This window comes from Aulostomus chinensis, chromosome 1 (assembly GCF_037954235.1).
Source record: "Aulostomus chinensis isolate RoL2024-O1b breed Wild chromosome 1, RoL_Achi_v1.0, whole genome shotgun sequence".
NCBI lineage: Eukaryota > Metazoa > Chordata > Actinopteri > Syngnathiformes > Aulostomidae > Aulostomus > Aulostomus chinensis.
The window spans coordinates 27,459,775-27,475,671 of record NC_141320.1 but is presented as its reverse complement, the minus strand read 5'-3'; the positions used below and the strand labels follow the sequence as shown (position 1 = coordinate 27,475,671).

The window sequence follows — 15,897 nt, the reverse complement described above, 5'->3', positions numbered from 1 at the left end:
ACAACCAGTCAAGCAAACCAAACCAACAGAAACCAACTACAAATTGTTTGAGTCATGACAAAGTCCAGGACCCACTTTTCACCCTACAATGTAAACCAATGGGAGGCTGTCTCCTCAGACACACATAGCCTCAAACTGACGCTTCTCTCGTCTACACTGTAACTCTCGCCACTTCACAAATAACTTCACTACATTCCTGACAAAAATCCCGACTAAAATATGTTACATTCAACTTTTGACCACAATCTGGGGATTGATGAGCCTTTTTCAAACAACAAACTCTCCAAAAATCCTCTCTCCTCTCCACTCTGACAGAGAGCAGCGGGGGAGGGGCTCTTAAGAGGCTCAGCTCTGATTCTCACTTGGTGTCACACTGAGGCTTCTACCTCCTAAACTACAAGTCCCACCGCTCTCATAAAATACATCCTTGGATTCAGGACGACTCCTGCTACTTTTCTGCAGTGGACAGAAGGAGGCTCAGGCCCAAACTACACTGCCTCCAGCTTTAATTAAGACCTTAGTTTTGTTCTCTGCCTCCATGACAGGTTAATGGACATCAACTGGTCCTGAGTCACCGGGAGACACAGCGATGTCCAGCTGAGTGACATCAGCAGGACTGTGGAGGTTTATACTGAGTCTCCTGACGACAAGTGGCAGTACAGAGATATTAAAGAGGGTCTGAGCTAAAACTGAACCTTGGGGAACTTCAACCTTTGATCTCAGAGTTCTATTTTTAATCTTAGAATTCTTTCTTTGATCTCTCCTTGATTTCTCAATGATTTCTTTGTGGACTCCAATTGTCTCTGATCTCTCAGTGAGACAAAGACAGAGCAGCTCCAACCTCAGCCTCCAGGAGGCCCTGATCCTCTAGTGGTCAGTCCTCTGTGTTGTGGCTGCAGCAACCCTGGTTTGAATCAGGGTCCCAGCAGCAACATTCCTACTGACTAGTGTTTGTTGTTCAACTGGACAGTTTGTCTGGTGAAGCTCTCTCAGACACTCCTTTCTTCATCCTCCCTTCAGGCTCAGCAGCATCAGAGTCAATGTGTCTGACTAGGACCAGAACCCTCAACCTGGAGGCTGTGGTGCAATGAGAACACATCTGACAACCAATCAGAGGAGGGTCTGTTTGACCCCTGAAAACTCCATTAAAGCCTGAGAGGAACTTGTTCTTCATCTCCAAATTCCCTCCCTGCACGTTGTCTCTCCAGAAATCATTCCAGTCCAAGTTGAACCTTAGACTAAAAGCTCCCAGTAGGTGATGCAGGCTTCACCTCACTCCTGGTTCTGGAACCTCACCAGTTCTTGCTCTCTCACCACTTGGATCTCATGTTCCTGACATCTCTGAGCTTGTTTCCTATCCACCTGTCTCATGTTGATGAGGTCATCCAGCCTGATGATCTCCATGGTTCTCCTTTGAGTGGTTCCCTCTGGGAGAGTTCTCTCTCTGTAACTTGTGTGTGTGTTTGCTCGTATCCTGTTTCTCCTTGACAGCACTTTAGTGTTTTTACCACTGGTGTCTCATCTGTGGTTCACCTTTTATTTGACTTCTTTGTCAAAGATGAAGGTGTTTGTGGTCATTCATCAATCATGTGATGGCTCATGTGACTGTGAGTCTGATGGAGAGCTTGTAGCGTCTCTCACTCTGATCAATTCAGGCTATTGAAGCTACTCAGATGTAGCCTGACTAGCTCAGTCGGTAGAGCATGAGACTCTTAATCTCAGGGTCGTGGGTTCAAGCCCCACGTTGGGCGTTCATCTTGAACATCCCTGCTTGTCCTCTCACTTTCTGCAGCTGGAATTGAAAGAAAAATCGCTGAATGAACAACACAGGCTGTGTCTGAAGGTCCACACCTGCACCCGACTCAGAATGAAAAAACCAGTGTGGAATCAATTGTATCCACTGTCAATTCTGATTCTGGAGAAATTTCTTCATATGTATTGATGGGCGCGAGCCAAGCAGAAATTTCCCACAATGCCATAGTGTTTGGTCAGTGTTGAGCAGGCGTCAGTCTGACAATGATCTCATATTATTGTGTCATCACCTGACCAGACCCAAAAGTAGGCTCAGGTATCAGTTTCTTCTCAATGCTAATGTCTGCTAGCTTAGTCTGCTACTTTGATGGCTCTGCCTGCTCAAAGGTCCAGACCCCTGGATGTGGTGGTTCCTACCTGAACGTAGATTCTGTCAGCTCATGTTGTTAAATCAACTCACCAGGAACACCAGTAGATTTCAATGGACTGACAATGAGTCTCATTGAATGGGTGTCTCGTCCAACGAGAAACAATCAGTCTCAGGTTGAAGCTCATCAATGAGGTCTTGTGGATCAGTGGCTTGCATGAATGAATGAGTTGGAAGACTTCTTGGAAATTAAAGAGGATTTAATACAATTAAGAAAACCCTTAAGACAGAGTGATAATTCCAGCAGAGTAATTTAGGCCCATATTGAGTAGCAGGTATGAATTAGCCTGGATTTATCTGAGCTTGAACATGAATGGATGACTTCAGTCACGTGACTGGATGACTTCAGTCACATGACCCAAACAGCGACCATCAGTCTCCTTCCAATCCTGTACTTTGGTAAACAACAAAAACAGAGTAAAAGTCTCTGGCAACATATTTGTTTCCTGTAGGGTTTCTTCATGTATGTGTGGTGTACTTGCTTTCCCAGAGGACTGCCATCTTTGTTCTGTGGGCTGACATGTTTTAGTGTCAGCACAGGTCATCGCGCTGAGACTTAACTCTCATTCTCCTCCAAGTATTATTTCCACCTCACACTCCTGCAGATATTCAAGTGAACAGGGAACACAAATTCATGCTCAACTTCTCCTGTGTATTCATCCACAGTCACTAAACAACAACCAAACCAAACAAAAGAGGTTTGCTAGCATGGCGATCAGCTGTAGTTCACCATCATCTGGGTTCAAATCCCACCACTGCCATCATGTCCCAGGTCACAGGAGAGGTATGGCAGGTCTCTCGCAGCCTTTCCTTTCACTTCCACAGGTATCTTCAAACCTGTGACCAAAAGAAGAAGTAGGTCCTGAAAACTCTCCAGCTGGTCCAGAACACTGCTGCCCGTGTGTTGACTAGAACTAGTAGAAGAGACCATGTCTCTCCTGTACTGGCTTCTCTGCATGGCTCCCTGTCACATTCAGAATAGAATTCTAAATTCTCCTTCTACCATCAAAGTCCTCAACAGTCAGGCTCCTTCCTACCTGACAGAGCTCCTTGTCCCCTATTATCCAGCTAGAACCCTTCGCTCCCAGGATGCAGGGTTACTGTTGGTTCCTAGAGTTCTAGAAGTAGAATGGAGCCAGAGCCTTCAGCTATCAGGCTCCCCTCCTGTGGAACCGTCTCCCAGTTTCAGTGCTCACAGTGGTCCTCAGTGAGCTCAGGGAGCTTGTGAGGATAACCAGACACATGAAAAACTAGAGGGAACATTGGCTGGAGCTCAGTATCTCCTGATGTACATGGCAGGGAAGCTGCTGCTGATGTCATCAAAATGAGCCCTGGAATCACAAGGTTTGCTGTGACGAGAGGCACTGACATCAAGACATGTTTGGAGCTGTTTATGGTTGATGGTTCTGTTCATGCCACTGTCACTAAAAAGAGTCAGCATTGCTGTGACAAACCTCAAAGGAAAAAAAGTCCATGGTGACAAGTGGAAAGACATTGATGAGGGACACCTGGATGCTTCTGTTGGTGTTCTTCTTCTTCCTGGAGTGTTCAGATCCTGCAGTGAGGCCACTGATCGTCTCTGGGACGCATCGACAGGCAGAAATATTTTCCGGGCCACAAGGCCACTTCAGAACTTTCAACAAACATCAAGAGTCCTCAGATTTGACGACAGAGACACCGGAGCAAGAACTGACAAGCTTGCCCCCATTGGGGATGTCTGGGAAAGATGGGTGCAGCTCCTTGCACCAACATTCATCCCAGGGCCAGAGGTGAGAGTGGATGAACGTCTTGTCCCTTTCTGAGGAAAATGCCCCTTCCAGCAGTCCATGCCCAGTAACCAGGAAGGACGGCAGAGCAGAGTTTGTGTTCTGGCTTGTTCTGCTTTTCATTTAGTGTTTATATTAAAGTTCTGTTGCTGAAAAAAAGACTTTTATGCCAAACCCAAAGGTTCATTTTATCATTTTTTTAATTGAAATCGAGGGTTTACTGACTAAAAAAAGGTCCAGAGGCCCACAACAAAATATTCAAATCAATATTTCCATGGATAAGGAAGCCTACCAAGGAAACCAAGAGATGGAAACAACTTGGATGATAGAAAATTGTTTTTAGTGAATTTTACAGCTGATTGAAGATGTGGGTCAAAACTGACCGTTACCATAGAGATGGGAACAGAAAACTCAAATGGAAGCTCAAAAGGGGACTTAGCTCCAATGGTAGAGTGCTAGCTTAGCATGTGGGAGGTAGAGGGATCCATGCCCTCATTCTCCAGAATACTTCAGCTTGGTCTGTTGATCAGAGGAGCTGCTGGGTGATGAATGCTGATGTTTGTCCACTGGTGTGATAAAGTGTCCCCTGTTACTGAGATGAGGATGAACACCTGCTCAGGTCAAAGCTGCAATCAAACCAGGGACTCTGAACCTCCCACACAGTGAAGGAGTTTGTCCTGCAGGTTGATGGACGCTTATTAAGTTCTATCTTTGATCAAATATAAGAAATGTAAAATAATTCAACATTGATTGCATTTCCCTCCTTTCTTTGGTGCCCTCAGACTTTCTGAGAACTGTAGGAGGAACTGCTCTCTGTTCTGTGTTTGTTCTGCTCAGTGTAGGAAGGAACGAAAGACCGGAGCTCTAAGTTTTCCAGTTCCTACATCAGTGAACAGACTTTCTGTGCTGCAAGGAACCAAAGCTACTAAGGAGGATTACAGAGTTTGGGAGTCAGTGACTTAATAGAGTCTAACAAAGGGTTGAACCTGAATGAGACAGTCACCCTTCAACATGGGGCCATGGCAGAGTGAACCAAGAACACTACAATGGGGGTGAGAGTGGAGCCATGATGGATTCACAGTTCATCACCTCCACCATCATGTGGACCACCTGATCACCTCTCCCTCAACCTCTAAATAACTCATTCCCTGACTGGGAACCGAACCCGGGACGCGGCGGTGAGAGCGCCGAATCCTAGCCACTAGACCATCAGGGACCACACTGATCTCTCCAACAACAGAGACTATAGACAATGACTCAAGAACACAGGACTCTGTGGTCTCAGCTTGAGATGCAGAGGGTCCACCAAGACCACCAGACACCTCAGCCTCCTAAAGACAGTCCACCCCAAGGATCCTGTCCCCCTCTGCTCCAACTCAGCCCTCCATTCATAACTGACTTTGTCTCAGTCTCTTCACAATGCCAGTCACTGAAACACTGACAATGTGATGGGGCTTCCTGTCTTTATTACATTTTCTTCAAAGGATCCCGTGTGTCTTCTTTCTCTCTGTCTGTACTGGAGTGTGGTACCAGGCCCAGCTTGAACGGGTGACTGTGTCTGAGTGGGTCGAGGCTGGGCTGCAGGTATTGGGAGGTTAGAACCCATCTGTGAGGCTCCAGGTGGAGCGATCACCTGTGAGGGTCCAGGGACAGCAGGAAGCTGCACAGATGGTAAAGACATGGAGGGGAGACAGGTGGTGCTGGAGCAGTGACAGGAAGTGTCTGGCATTTTGGTTCATCCTGTGAGATGACGTGAGGTTGTGGTTTTGCCTCCAGCCTCACCTCCTCATCAGTGTTCAAAAGGTTCAAAGGTGAAAAAATGGGATTCAACCAAACAGCTGGAATGCAGAGTTGGTAACACTTGCAGAGCTGCAGGGAGCTGGACAGGTCTCACCGTGGGGGGATTTGTCCCACAGATCCTGCTGAAGTGGCTCCTCCTCCTGAGACCTGCAATGCTGGCTGGACCTTTGGAAAAAGAACACAACAAATCTTCATAAACATTTACTTCAGCAGGAACACACAAGAAGGTGGGACTGGTTCCTTTTTCATGTTCACTATTTTGTCGTCTTGGTTCATGTTTTGGTTGTCAAAGTTAATTCTGAATATTTGTGGAAAGTTCGCCTGCCTTTACTTGTACCAATACTTCCTTTAGTAACAAATTAAAAAGCTCAAGCTAAACTTCAGACAGGACAACCATTCTTTCTCATTCTTCGGCCTCTGTTTTATGTCCATGACCATCCTGTCTGTCACCTTTGGTGATGGAGACATCAGTTGATGACATCAGCAACGGTCCTCAACCTAACTGCCTCTGCCAGAAGCGAGCTGTCATCTGTCTCAGGGGACACAGTCAAGTGGACCAGGGCGGATGAGGGCCTGCTGCTTCCTTGAAATATTTCTCAATATTTCAGTTGCAACTGTATAGTGATGGTGGCTCAGTTTAGAGCTGTCAATCAATGTTAATAATTGATCTTAGCATCTGGAGATTATTTTAGGAACACAAATACTTTTACTTCATTCTGAGGATGAGCAGACGTTCAATATAATGATTATTTATTAGTCAAAGACTCCTGCTGGTCAGAGAGGATCTGGGCTGGATTGTAAAGCTTCAGAGAGGGAAACCTTCACTCTGGATTGGACTGAGAACGGAGCAGCCTCAGCTTCCTGGAGCCTGACTTGCCTCTGTGGTCTAAGGTTGTGTGGGCTGACATCACAGTGAAACTACCTAGATCACAGAGCCTTTGAGATCACAGGCTGACTTCCTTTTTTCCCTAAAATGAAGAATAATAATTTAAAAAATGTTGTGTCTGTGTTTGTGTTGCTGAATCAGTTAAACAGTGACTCTGACAGAGGGGATGTAGCTCAGTGGTAGAGCGCATGCTTTGCATGTATGAGGCCCCGGGTTCAATCCCCGGCATCTCCAGCTGGTCCTTTGGAGCCTTCATCTTATCAGCTAAATTGATCTATAAATGTGACAACAGTTGATAACAAACTACCAGAAGAGAAACCAGTCTGTTGCATATCAAAGTATTTGTAGCTGCGTCAGTGTGACTGTGAGCCTTCATTTGTTTCCTCCAAAAAGTTTAAAATGAACTCAATGCTGAATCCCTCGTCGTCATCACTGAGCTGCAGAACTGGTCCATGCAGGAGGCTGAGCAGGTCTTCCTCTCTGGTCCAGTGTCTCAGCACAGGTCAGAGTAGAGAATTAAAACATGAACACAAATCTTTATCAGCTGTTTACTGATATCAGTGACTACCTTCAAGTAAGAGTGTTCGTGAATGGACCCTTTTTAAAGTTTATGTTATAATGTTTGAAAAATGATGCTCACAAAATCAAAATAAAAGTGTTTGTGGTAAAATGATTCCAGTAGATTTTATTGCCATTTTAAGAGTTCAAGCGTAATTTGATGACATTGTTTGATGTCATGACTCTCAGTTACTTTAGCAGGACCATCGTGACATGACATCTTCCTCATCATCCCATATCGACCCTCAACCCCTCACACAGAACCAGGAGCCCTCAACTGAAGGAACCTTTAAAACTGAGAAGTTGGACAGAAAGCAGTATTTTGGTGGAATGAACCTTTAAAACTATAAATTAGAAAGTATTTTGGTGGAATGAACCTTTAAAACTATAAATTAGACAGTATTTTGGTGGAACGAACCTTTAAAACTATAAATTAGAAAGTATTTTGTTGGAATGAATCTTAAAAACTATAAATTAGAAAGTATTTTGGTGGAACGAACCTTTAAAACTATAAATTAGTAAGTATTTTGGTGGAATGAACCTTTAAAACTATAAATTAGAAAGTATTTGGTGGAGTGAACCTTTAAAACTATAAATTAGAAAGTATTTTGGTGGAATGAACCTTTAAAACTATAAATTAGAAAGTATTTTGGTGGAATGAACCTTTAAAACTATAAATTAGAAAGTATTTTGGTGGAATGAACCTTTAAAACTATAAATTGTAAGAGTTGCTAATGAACTCAAAATGATGCTAACAGTAATGTAGTGATAGTTGCTAATCAATTCAGTGATGCTTACCGTAATGTAGTAAGTGTTTCGAATAACCTCTAAGTGATGCTGACAGTCATGTAGTACGAGTTGCTACGAACCTCAAAATAATGCGACAGTAATGTAGTAAAAGTCGCTACGAACCTCAAAATTTTGCGACAGTGATGTCGGAAGAATTGCTAATGAACTTAAAATGATGCTAACAGTAATGTAGTGATAGTTGCTAATCAACTCAGTGATACTTACAGTAATGTAGTAAGTGTTTCGAATAACCTCAGAAGTGATGGTGACAGTCTTGTAGTAAGAGTTGCTACGAACCTCAAAATAATGCGACAGTGATGTCGGAAGAATTGCTAATGATCTCAAAATGATGCGACAGTGATGTAGTAAGAAGTGCTCATGAACTCAAAATGATGCTAACAGTAATGGAGTGAACGTTTCGAATAACCTCAAAGTGATGCTGACAGTCTTGTAGAAAGAGTTGCTACGAACCTCAAAATAATGCGACAGTGATGTCGGAAGAATTGCTAATGATCTCAAAATGATGCGACAGTGATGTAGTAAGAATTGCTCATGAACTCAAAATGATGCTAACAGTAATGGAGTGAACGTTTCGAATAACCTCAAAGTGATGCTGACAGTCTTGTAGTAAGAGTTGCGACGAACCTCAAAATAATGCGACAGTGATGTCGGAAGAATTGCGAATGATCTCAAAATGATGCGACAGTGATGTAGTAAGAATTGCTCATGAACTCAAAATGATGCTAACAGTAATGGAGTGAACGTTTCGAATAACCTCAAAGTGATGCTGACAGTCTTGTACTAAGAGTTGCTACGAACCTCAAAATAATGCGACAGTGATGTCGGAACAATTGCTAATGATCTCAAAATGATGCGACAGTGATGTCTATGAATTGCTAATAAACTTAAAATGATGCTAACAGTAATGTAGTAATAGTTGCTAATAAACTCAAAGTGATGCTGACAATAATGTAGTAAGAGTTGCTACGAACCTCAAAATATTGCGACAGTGATGTCGGAAGAATGGCTAATGATCTCAAAATGATGCGACAGTGATGTCGTAATAATTGCTAATGAACTCAAAATGATACTAACAGTAATGGAGTGAAACATTCAAAATAACCTCAAAGTGATGCTGACAGTCATGTAGTAAGAGTTGCTACGAACCTCAAAATAATGCGACAGTAATGTAGTAAAAGTTGCTACGAACCTCAAAATATTGCGACAGTGATGTCGGAAGAATTGCTAATGAACTCAAAATGATGCTAACAGTAACGTAGTGATAGTTGCTAAACAAGTCAGTGATGCTTACAGTAATGTGATAAGTGTTTCGAATAACCTCAAAGTGATGCTGACAGTAATTTAGTAAGAGTTGCTACGAACCTCAATATAATGCGAAAGTAATGTAGTAAAAGTCGCTACGAACCTCAAAATATTGCGACAGTGATTTAGTCAGAATTGCTAATGAACTCAAAATGATACTAACAGTAATGGAGTGAACCTTTCGAATAACCTCAAAGTGATGCTGACAGTCATGTACTAAGAGTTGCTACGAACCTCAAAATAATGCGACAGTGATGTCAGAAGAATTGCTATTGAACTCAAAATGATGCGAACAGTAATTTAGTGATAGTTGCTAATAAACTCAGTGATGCTTAGAGGAATGTAGTAAGTGTTTCGAACAACCTCAAAGTGATGCTGACATTCATGTAGTAAGAGTTGCTACGAACCTCAAAATAATGCGACAGTGATGTCAGAAGAATTGCTAAAGATGTCAAAATGATGCGACAGTGATGTCAGAAGAATTGCTAATGAACTCAAAATGATGCTAACAGTAATGGAGTGAACGTTTCGAATAACCTCAAAGTGATGCTGAAAGTCATGTACTAAGAGTTGCTACGAACCTCAAAATAATGCGACAGTAATGTAGTAAAAGTTGCTACGAACCTCAAAATATTGCGACAGTGATGTCGGAAGAATTGCTAATGAACTCAAGATGATGCTAACAGTAATGGAGTGAAACTTTCGAATAACCTCAAAGTGATACTGACAGTCATGTAGTAATTGTTGCTACGAACCTCAAAATAATGCGACAGTAATGTAGTAAAAGTTGCTACGAACCTCAAAATATTGCGACAGTGATGTCGGAAGAATTGCTAATGAACTCAAAATGATGCTAACAGTAATGTAGTGATAGTTGCTAAGAAACTCAGTGATGCTTACAGTAATGTAGAGTTTCGAACAACCTCAAAGTGATGCTGACAGTAATGTAGTGATAGTTGCTAAGAAACTCAGTGATGCTTACAGTAATGTAGTAAGAGTTTCGAACAACCTCAAAGTGATGCTGAAAGTCATTTAGTAAGAGTTGCTAATGAACTCAATTTAATGCTACAGTGATGTCGTGAGAATTGCTCAACAACTCAAAATTATGCTAACAGTAATGTAGTGATAGTTGCTAATAAACTCAAAGTGATGCTGACAGTAACGTAGTAAGAGTTGCTACGAACCTTTAAATAATGCAACAATAATGTAGTAAGAGTTGCTACGAACCTCAAAATATTGCGACAGTGATGTAGTAAGAATTGCTAATGATCTCAAAATGATGCGACAGTGATGTAGTAAGAATTGCTAATGAACTCAAAATGATGCTAACAGTAATGGAGTGAAACTTTCAAATAACCTCAAAGTGATGCTTACAGTCATGTAGTAAGTGTTGCTACGAACCTCAAAATAATGCGACAGTAATGTCGTAAAAGTTGCTACGAACCTCAAAATATTGCGACAGTGATGTCGGAAGAATTGCTCATGAACTCAAGATGATGCTAACAGTAATGTAGTGATAGTTGCTAATCAACTCAGTGGTGCTTACAGTAATGTAGTAAGTGTTTCGAAAAACCTCAAAGTGATGCTGACAGTCATTTAGTAAGAGTTGCTAATGAACTCAATTCAATGCGACAGTGATGTCGTGAGAATTGCTCAACAACTAAAAATGATGCTAACAGTAATGTAGTGATAGTTGCTAATAAACTCAAAGTGATGTTGACAGTAATGTAGTAAGAGTTGCTACGAACCTTAAAATAATGCAACAATAATGTAGTAAGAGTTGCTACGAACCTCAAAATATTGCGACAGTGATGTCAGAAGAATTGCTAATGATCTCAAAATGATGCGACAGTGATGTAGTAAGAATTGCTAATGAACTCAAAATGATGCTAACAGTAATGTAGTGATAGTTCCTAATTAAGTCAGTGATGCTTACAGTAATGTAGTATGTGTTTCGAATAACCTCAAAAGTGATGCTGACAGTCATGTAGGAAGAGTTGCTACGAACCTCAAAATAATGCGACAGTGATGTCAGAAGAATTGCTCATGAACTCAAAATGATGCTAACAGTAATGGAGTGAACGTTTCGAATAACCTCAAAGTGATGCTGACAGTAATGTACTAAGAGTTGCTACGAACCTAAAAATAATGCGACAGTAATGTAGTAAAAGTTGCTACAAACCTAAGAATATTGCGACAGTGATGTCGGAAGAATTGCTAATGAACTAAAGATGATGCTAACAGTAATGGAGTGAAACTTTCGAATAACCTCAAAGTGATGCTGACAGTCATGTAGTAAGTGTTGCTACAAAACTCAAAATAATGCGAAAGTAATGTAGTAAAAGTTGCTACGAACCTCAAAATATTGCGACAGTGATGTCGGAAGAATTGCTCATGAACTCAAGATGATGCTAACAGTAATGGAGTGATAGTTGCTAAGAAACTCAGTGATGCTTAAAGTAATGTAGTAAGAGTTTCGAACAACCTCAAAGTGATGCTGACAGTCATTTAGTAAGAGTTGCTAATGAACTCAATTTAATGCCACAGTGATGTCGTGAGAATTGCTCAACAACTCAAAATGATGCTAACAGTAATGTAGTGATAGTTGCTAATAAACTCAAAGTGATGCTGACAGTAATGTAGTAAGAGTTGCTACGAACCTTAAAACAATGCAACAATAATGTAGTAAGAGTTTCTACGAACCTCAAAATATTGCGACAGTGATGTCGGAAGAATTGCTCATGAACTCAAGATGATGCTAACAGTAATGGAGTGAAACTTTCGAATAACCTCAAAGTGATGCTGACAGTCATGTAGTAAGTGTTGCTACGAACCTCAAAATAATGCAACAGTAATGTAGTAAAAGTTGCTACGAACCTCAAAATATTGCGACAGTGATGTCGGAAGAATTGCTAATGAACTCAAGATGATGTTAACAGTAATGTAGTGATAGTTGCTAATCAACTCAGTGATGCTTACAGTAATGTAGTAAGTGTTTCGAATAACCTCAAAGTGATGCTGACAGTCATGTAGTAAGAGTTGCTAATGAACTCAATTTAATGCTACAGTGATGTCTATGAATTGCTAATAAACTCAAAATGACGCTAACAGTAATGCAGTGATAGTTGCTAATAAACTCAAAATGATGCTAACAGTAATGTAGTGATAGTTGCTAATGAACTCAAAGTGATGCTGACAGTAATGTCGTAAGAGTTGCTTCGAACCTCAAAGTAACGCGACAGTGATGTCAAAAGAATTGTTAATGATCTCAAACTGATGCGACAGTGATGTAGTAAGAATTGCGAATTAACTCAAAATGATGCTAACAGTAATGGAGTGAAAGTTTCGAATAACCTCAAAGTGATGCTGACAGTCATGTAGTAAGTGTTGCTACGAACCTCAAAATATTGCGACAGTGACGTCGGAAGAATTGCTAATGAACTCAAAATGATGCTAACAGTAATGTAGTAATAGTTGCTAATTAACTCAGTGATGCTTACAGTAATGTAGTAAGTGTTTCGAACAACCTAAAAGTGATGCTGTCAGTCATGTAGTAAAAGTTGCTTCTAACCTCAAAATGATGCTAACAGTAATGTAGTGATAGTTGCATATCAACTCAGTGATGCTGACAGTGATGTAGTAAGTGTTTCGAAACACCTCAAAGTGATGCTTACAGTCTTGTACTAAGAGTTGCTCCGAACCTCAAAATAATGCGACAGTAATGTAGTAAAAGTTGCTACGAACCTCAAAATATTGCGACAGTGATGTCGGAAGAATTGCTAATGAACTCAAGATGATGCTAACAGTAATGGAGTGAAACTTTCGAATAACCTCAAAGTGATGCTGACAGTCATGTAGTAAGAGTTGCTAATGAACTCAATTTAATGCTACAGTGATGTCGTGAGAATTGCTCAACAACTCAAAATGATGCTAACAGCAATGGAGTGATAGTTGCTAATAAACTCAAAATGATGCTAACAGTAATGTAGTGATAGTTGCTAATGAACTCAAAGTGATGCTGACAGTAATGTCGTAAGAGTTGCTTCGAACCTCAAAGTAACGCGACAGTGATGTCAAAAGAATTGTTAATGATCTCAAACTGATGCGACAGTGATGTAGTAAGAATTGCGAATTAACTCAAAATGATGCTAACAGTAATGGAGTGAAAGTTTCGAATAACCTCAAAGTGATGCTGACAGTAATGTCGTAAGAGTTGCTTCGAACCTCAAAGTAACGCAACAGTGATGTCAAAAGAATTGTTAATGATCTCAAACTGATGCGACAGTGATGTAGTAAGAATTGCGAATTAACTCAAAATGATGCTAACAGTAATGGAGTGAAAGTTTCGAATAACCTCAAAGTGATGCTGACAGTCATGTAGTAAGTGTTGCTACGAACATCAAAATAATACGACAATGACGTCGGAAGAATTGCTAATGAACTCAAAATGCTGCTAACAGTAATGTAGTAATAGTTGCTAATTAACTCAGTGATGCTTACAGTAATGTAGTAAGTGTTTCGAACAACCTAAAAGTGATGCTGTCAGTCATGTAGTAAAAGTTGCTTCTAACCTCAAAATGATGCTAACAGTAATGTAGTGATAGTTGCATATCAACTCAGTGATGCTGACAGTGATGTAGTAAGTGTTTCGAAACACCTCAAAGTGATGCTTACAGTCTTGTACTAAGAGTTGCTACGAACCTCAAAATAATGCGACAGTAATGTAGTAAAAGTTGCTACGAACCTCAAAATATTGCGACAGTGATGTCGGAAGAATTGCTAATGAACTCAAGATGATGCTAACAGTAATGGAGTGAAACTTTCGAATAACCTCAAAGTGATGCTGACAGTCATTTAGTAAGAGTTGCTAATGAACTCAATTTAATGCTACAGTGATGTCGTGAGAATTGCTCAACAACTCAAAATGATGCTAACAGCAATGGAGTGATAGTTGCTAATAAACTCAAAGTGATGCTGACAGTAATGTAGTAAGAGTTGCTACGAACCTCAAAATGATGTGACAGTGATGTCAGAAGAATTGCTAATGATCTCAAAATGATGCTAACAGTAATGTCGGAAGAATTGCTAATGAACTCAAAATGATGCTAACAGTAATGTAGTGATAGTTGCTAATCAAGTCAGTGATGCTTACAGTAATGTAGTAAGTGTTTCGAATAACCTCAAAGTGATGCTGACAGTCATGTAGTAAGAGTTGCTACGAACCTCAATATAATGCGACAGTAATGTTGTAAAAGTTGCTACGAACCTCAAAATATTGCGACAGTGATGTCGGAAGAATTGCTAATGAACTTAAAATGATGCTAACAGTAATGTAATGATAGTTGCTAATCAACTCAGTGATGCTTACAGTAATGTAGTAAGTGTTTCGAATAACCTCAAAGTGATGGTGACAGTCAAGTAGTAAGAGTTGCGACGAACCTCAAAATAATGCGACAGTGATGTCGGAAGAATTGCTGAAGATCTCAAAATGATGCGACAGTGATTTAGAAAGGATTGCTCATGAACTCAAAATGATGCTAACAGTAATGGAGTGAACGTTGCGAATAACCTCAAAGTGATGCTGACAGTCTTGTACTAAGAGTTGCTACGAACCTCAAAATAATGCGACAGTGATGTCGGAAGAATTGCTAATGAACTCAAAATGATGCAAACAGTAATGGAGTGAAACTTTCGAATAACCTCAAAGTGATGCTGACAGTAATGTAGTAAGTGTTGCTACGAACCTCAAAATAATGCGAAAGTTATGTAGAAAAAGTTGCTACGAACCTCAAAATATTGCGACAGTGATGTCGGAAGAATTGCTAATGAACTCAAGATGATGCTAACAGTAATGGAGTGAAACTTTCGAATAACCTCAAAATAATGCTTACAGTAATGCAGTAAAAGTTGCTACGAACCTCAACATAATGCGACAGTAATGTAGTAAAAGTTGTTACAAACCTCAAAATATTGCGACAGTAATGTAGTAAAAGTTGCAACGAACCTCAAAATATTGCGACAGTGATGTCGGAAGAATTGCTAATGAACTCAATATGATGCTAACAGTAATGTAGTGATAGTTGCTAAGAAACTCATTGATGCTTTCAGTAATGTAGTAAGAGTTTCGAACAACCTCAAAGTGATGCTGACAGTCATTTAGTAAGAGTTGCTAATGAACTCAATTTAATGCTACAGTGATGTCATGAGAATTGCTCAACAACTCAAAATGATGTGACAGTAATGTAGTGGTAGTTGGTAATAAACTCAAAGTGATGCGACAGTGATGTAATAAGAATTGCGAATGAACTCAAAAACATGCTAAGAAACTCAATTTAATGCTACAGTGAAGTCGTGAGAATTGCTCATAAACTCAAAATGATGCTAACAGTAATGGAGTGAAACTTTCGAATAACCTCAAACTGATGCTGACAGTCATGTATTAAGTGTTGCTACGAACCTCAAAATATTGCGACAGTGATGTTGGAAGAATTGCTAATGAACTCAAAATGATGCCAACAGTAATGTAGTGGTAGTTGCTAATTAACTCAGTGATGCTTACAGTAATATAGTAAGTGTTTCGAACAACCTCAAAGTGA

The 15,897-nt window shown here is 40.5% G+C and overlaps 2 non-coding genes across 2 annotated transcripts; both read left to right on the top strand.

Moving 5' to 3' along the window:
• Window positions 1-1,678: 1,678 nt before the first annotated feature.
• Window positions 1,679-1,751, top strand: trnak-cuu (transfer RNA lysine (anticodon CUU)). Its single transcript has one exon. It is a non-coding gene; the product is annotated as a tRNA-Lys (tRNA).
• A 5,042-nt stretch (window positions 1,752-6,793) lies between these two features.
• Window positions 6,794-6,865, top strand: trnaa-ugc (transfer RNA alanine (anticodon UGC)). The gene has a single exon. It is a non-coding gene; the product is annotated as a tRNA-Ala (tRNA).
• Window positions 6,866-15,897: the final 9,032 nt, after the last annotated feature.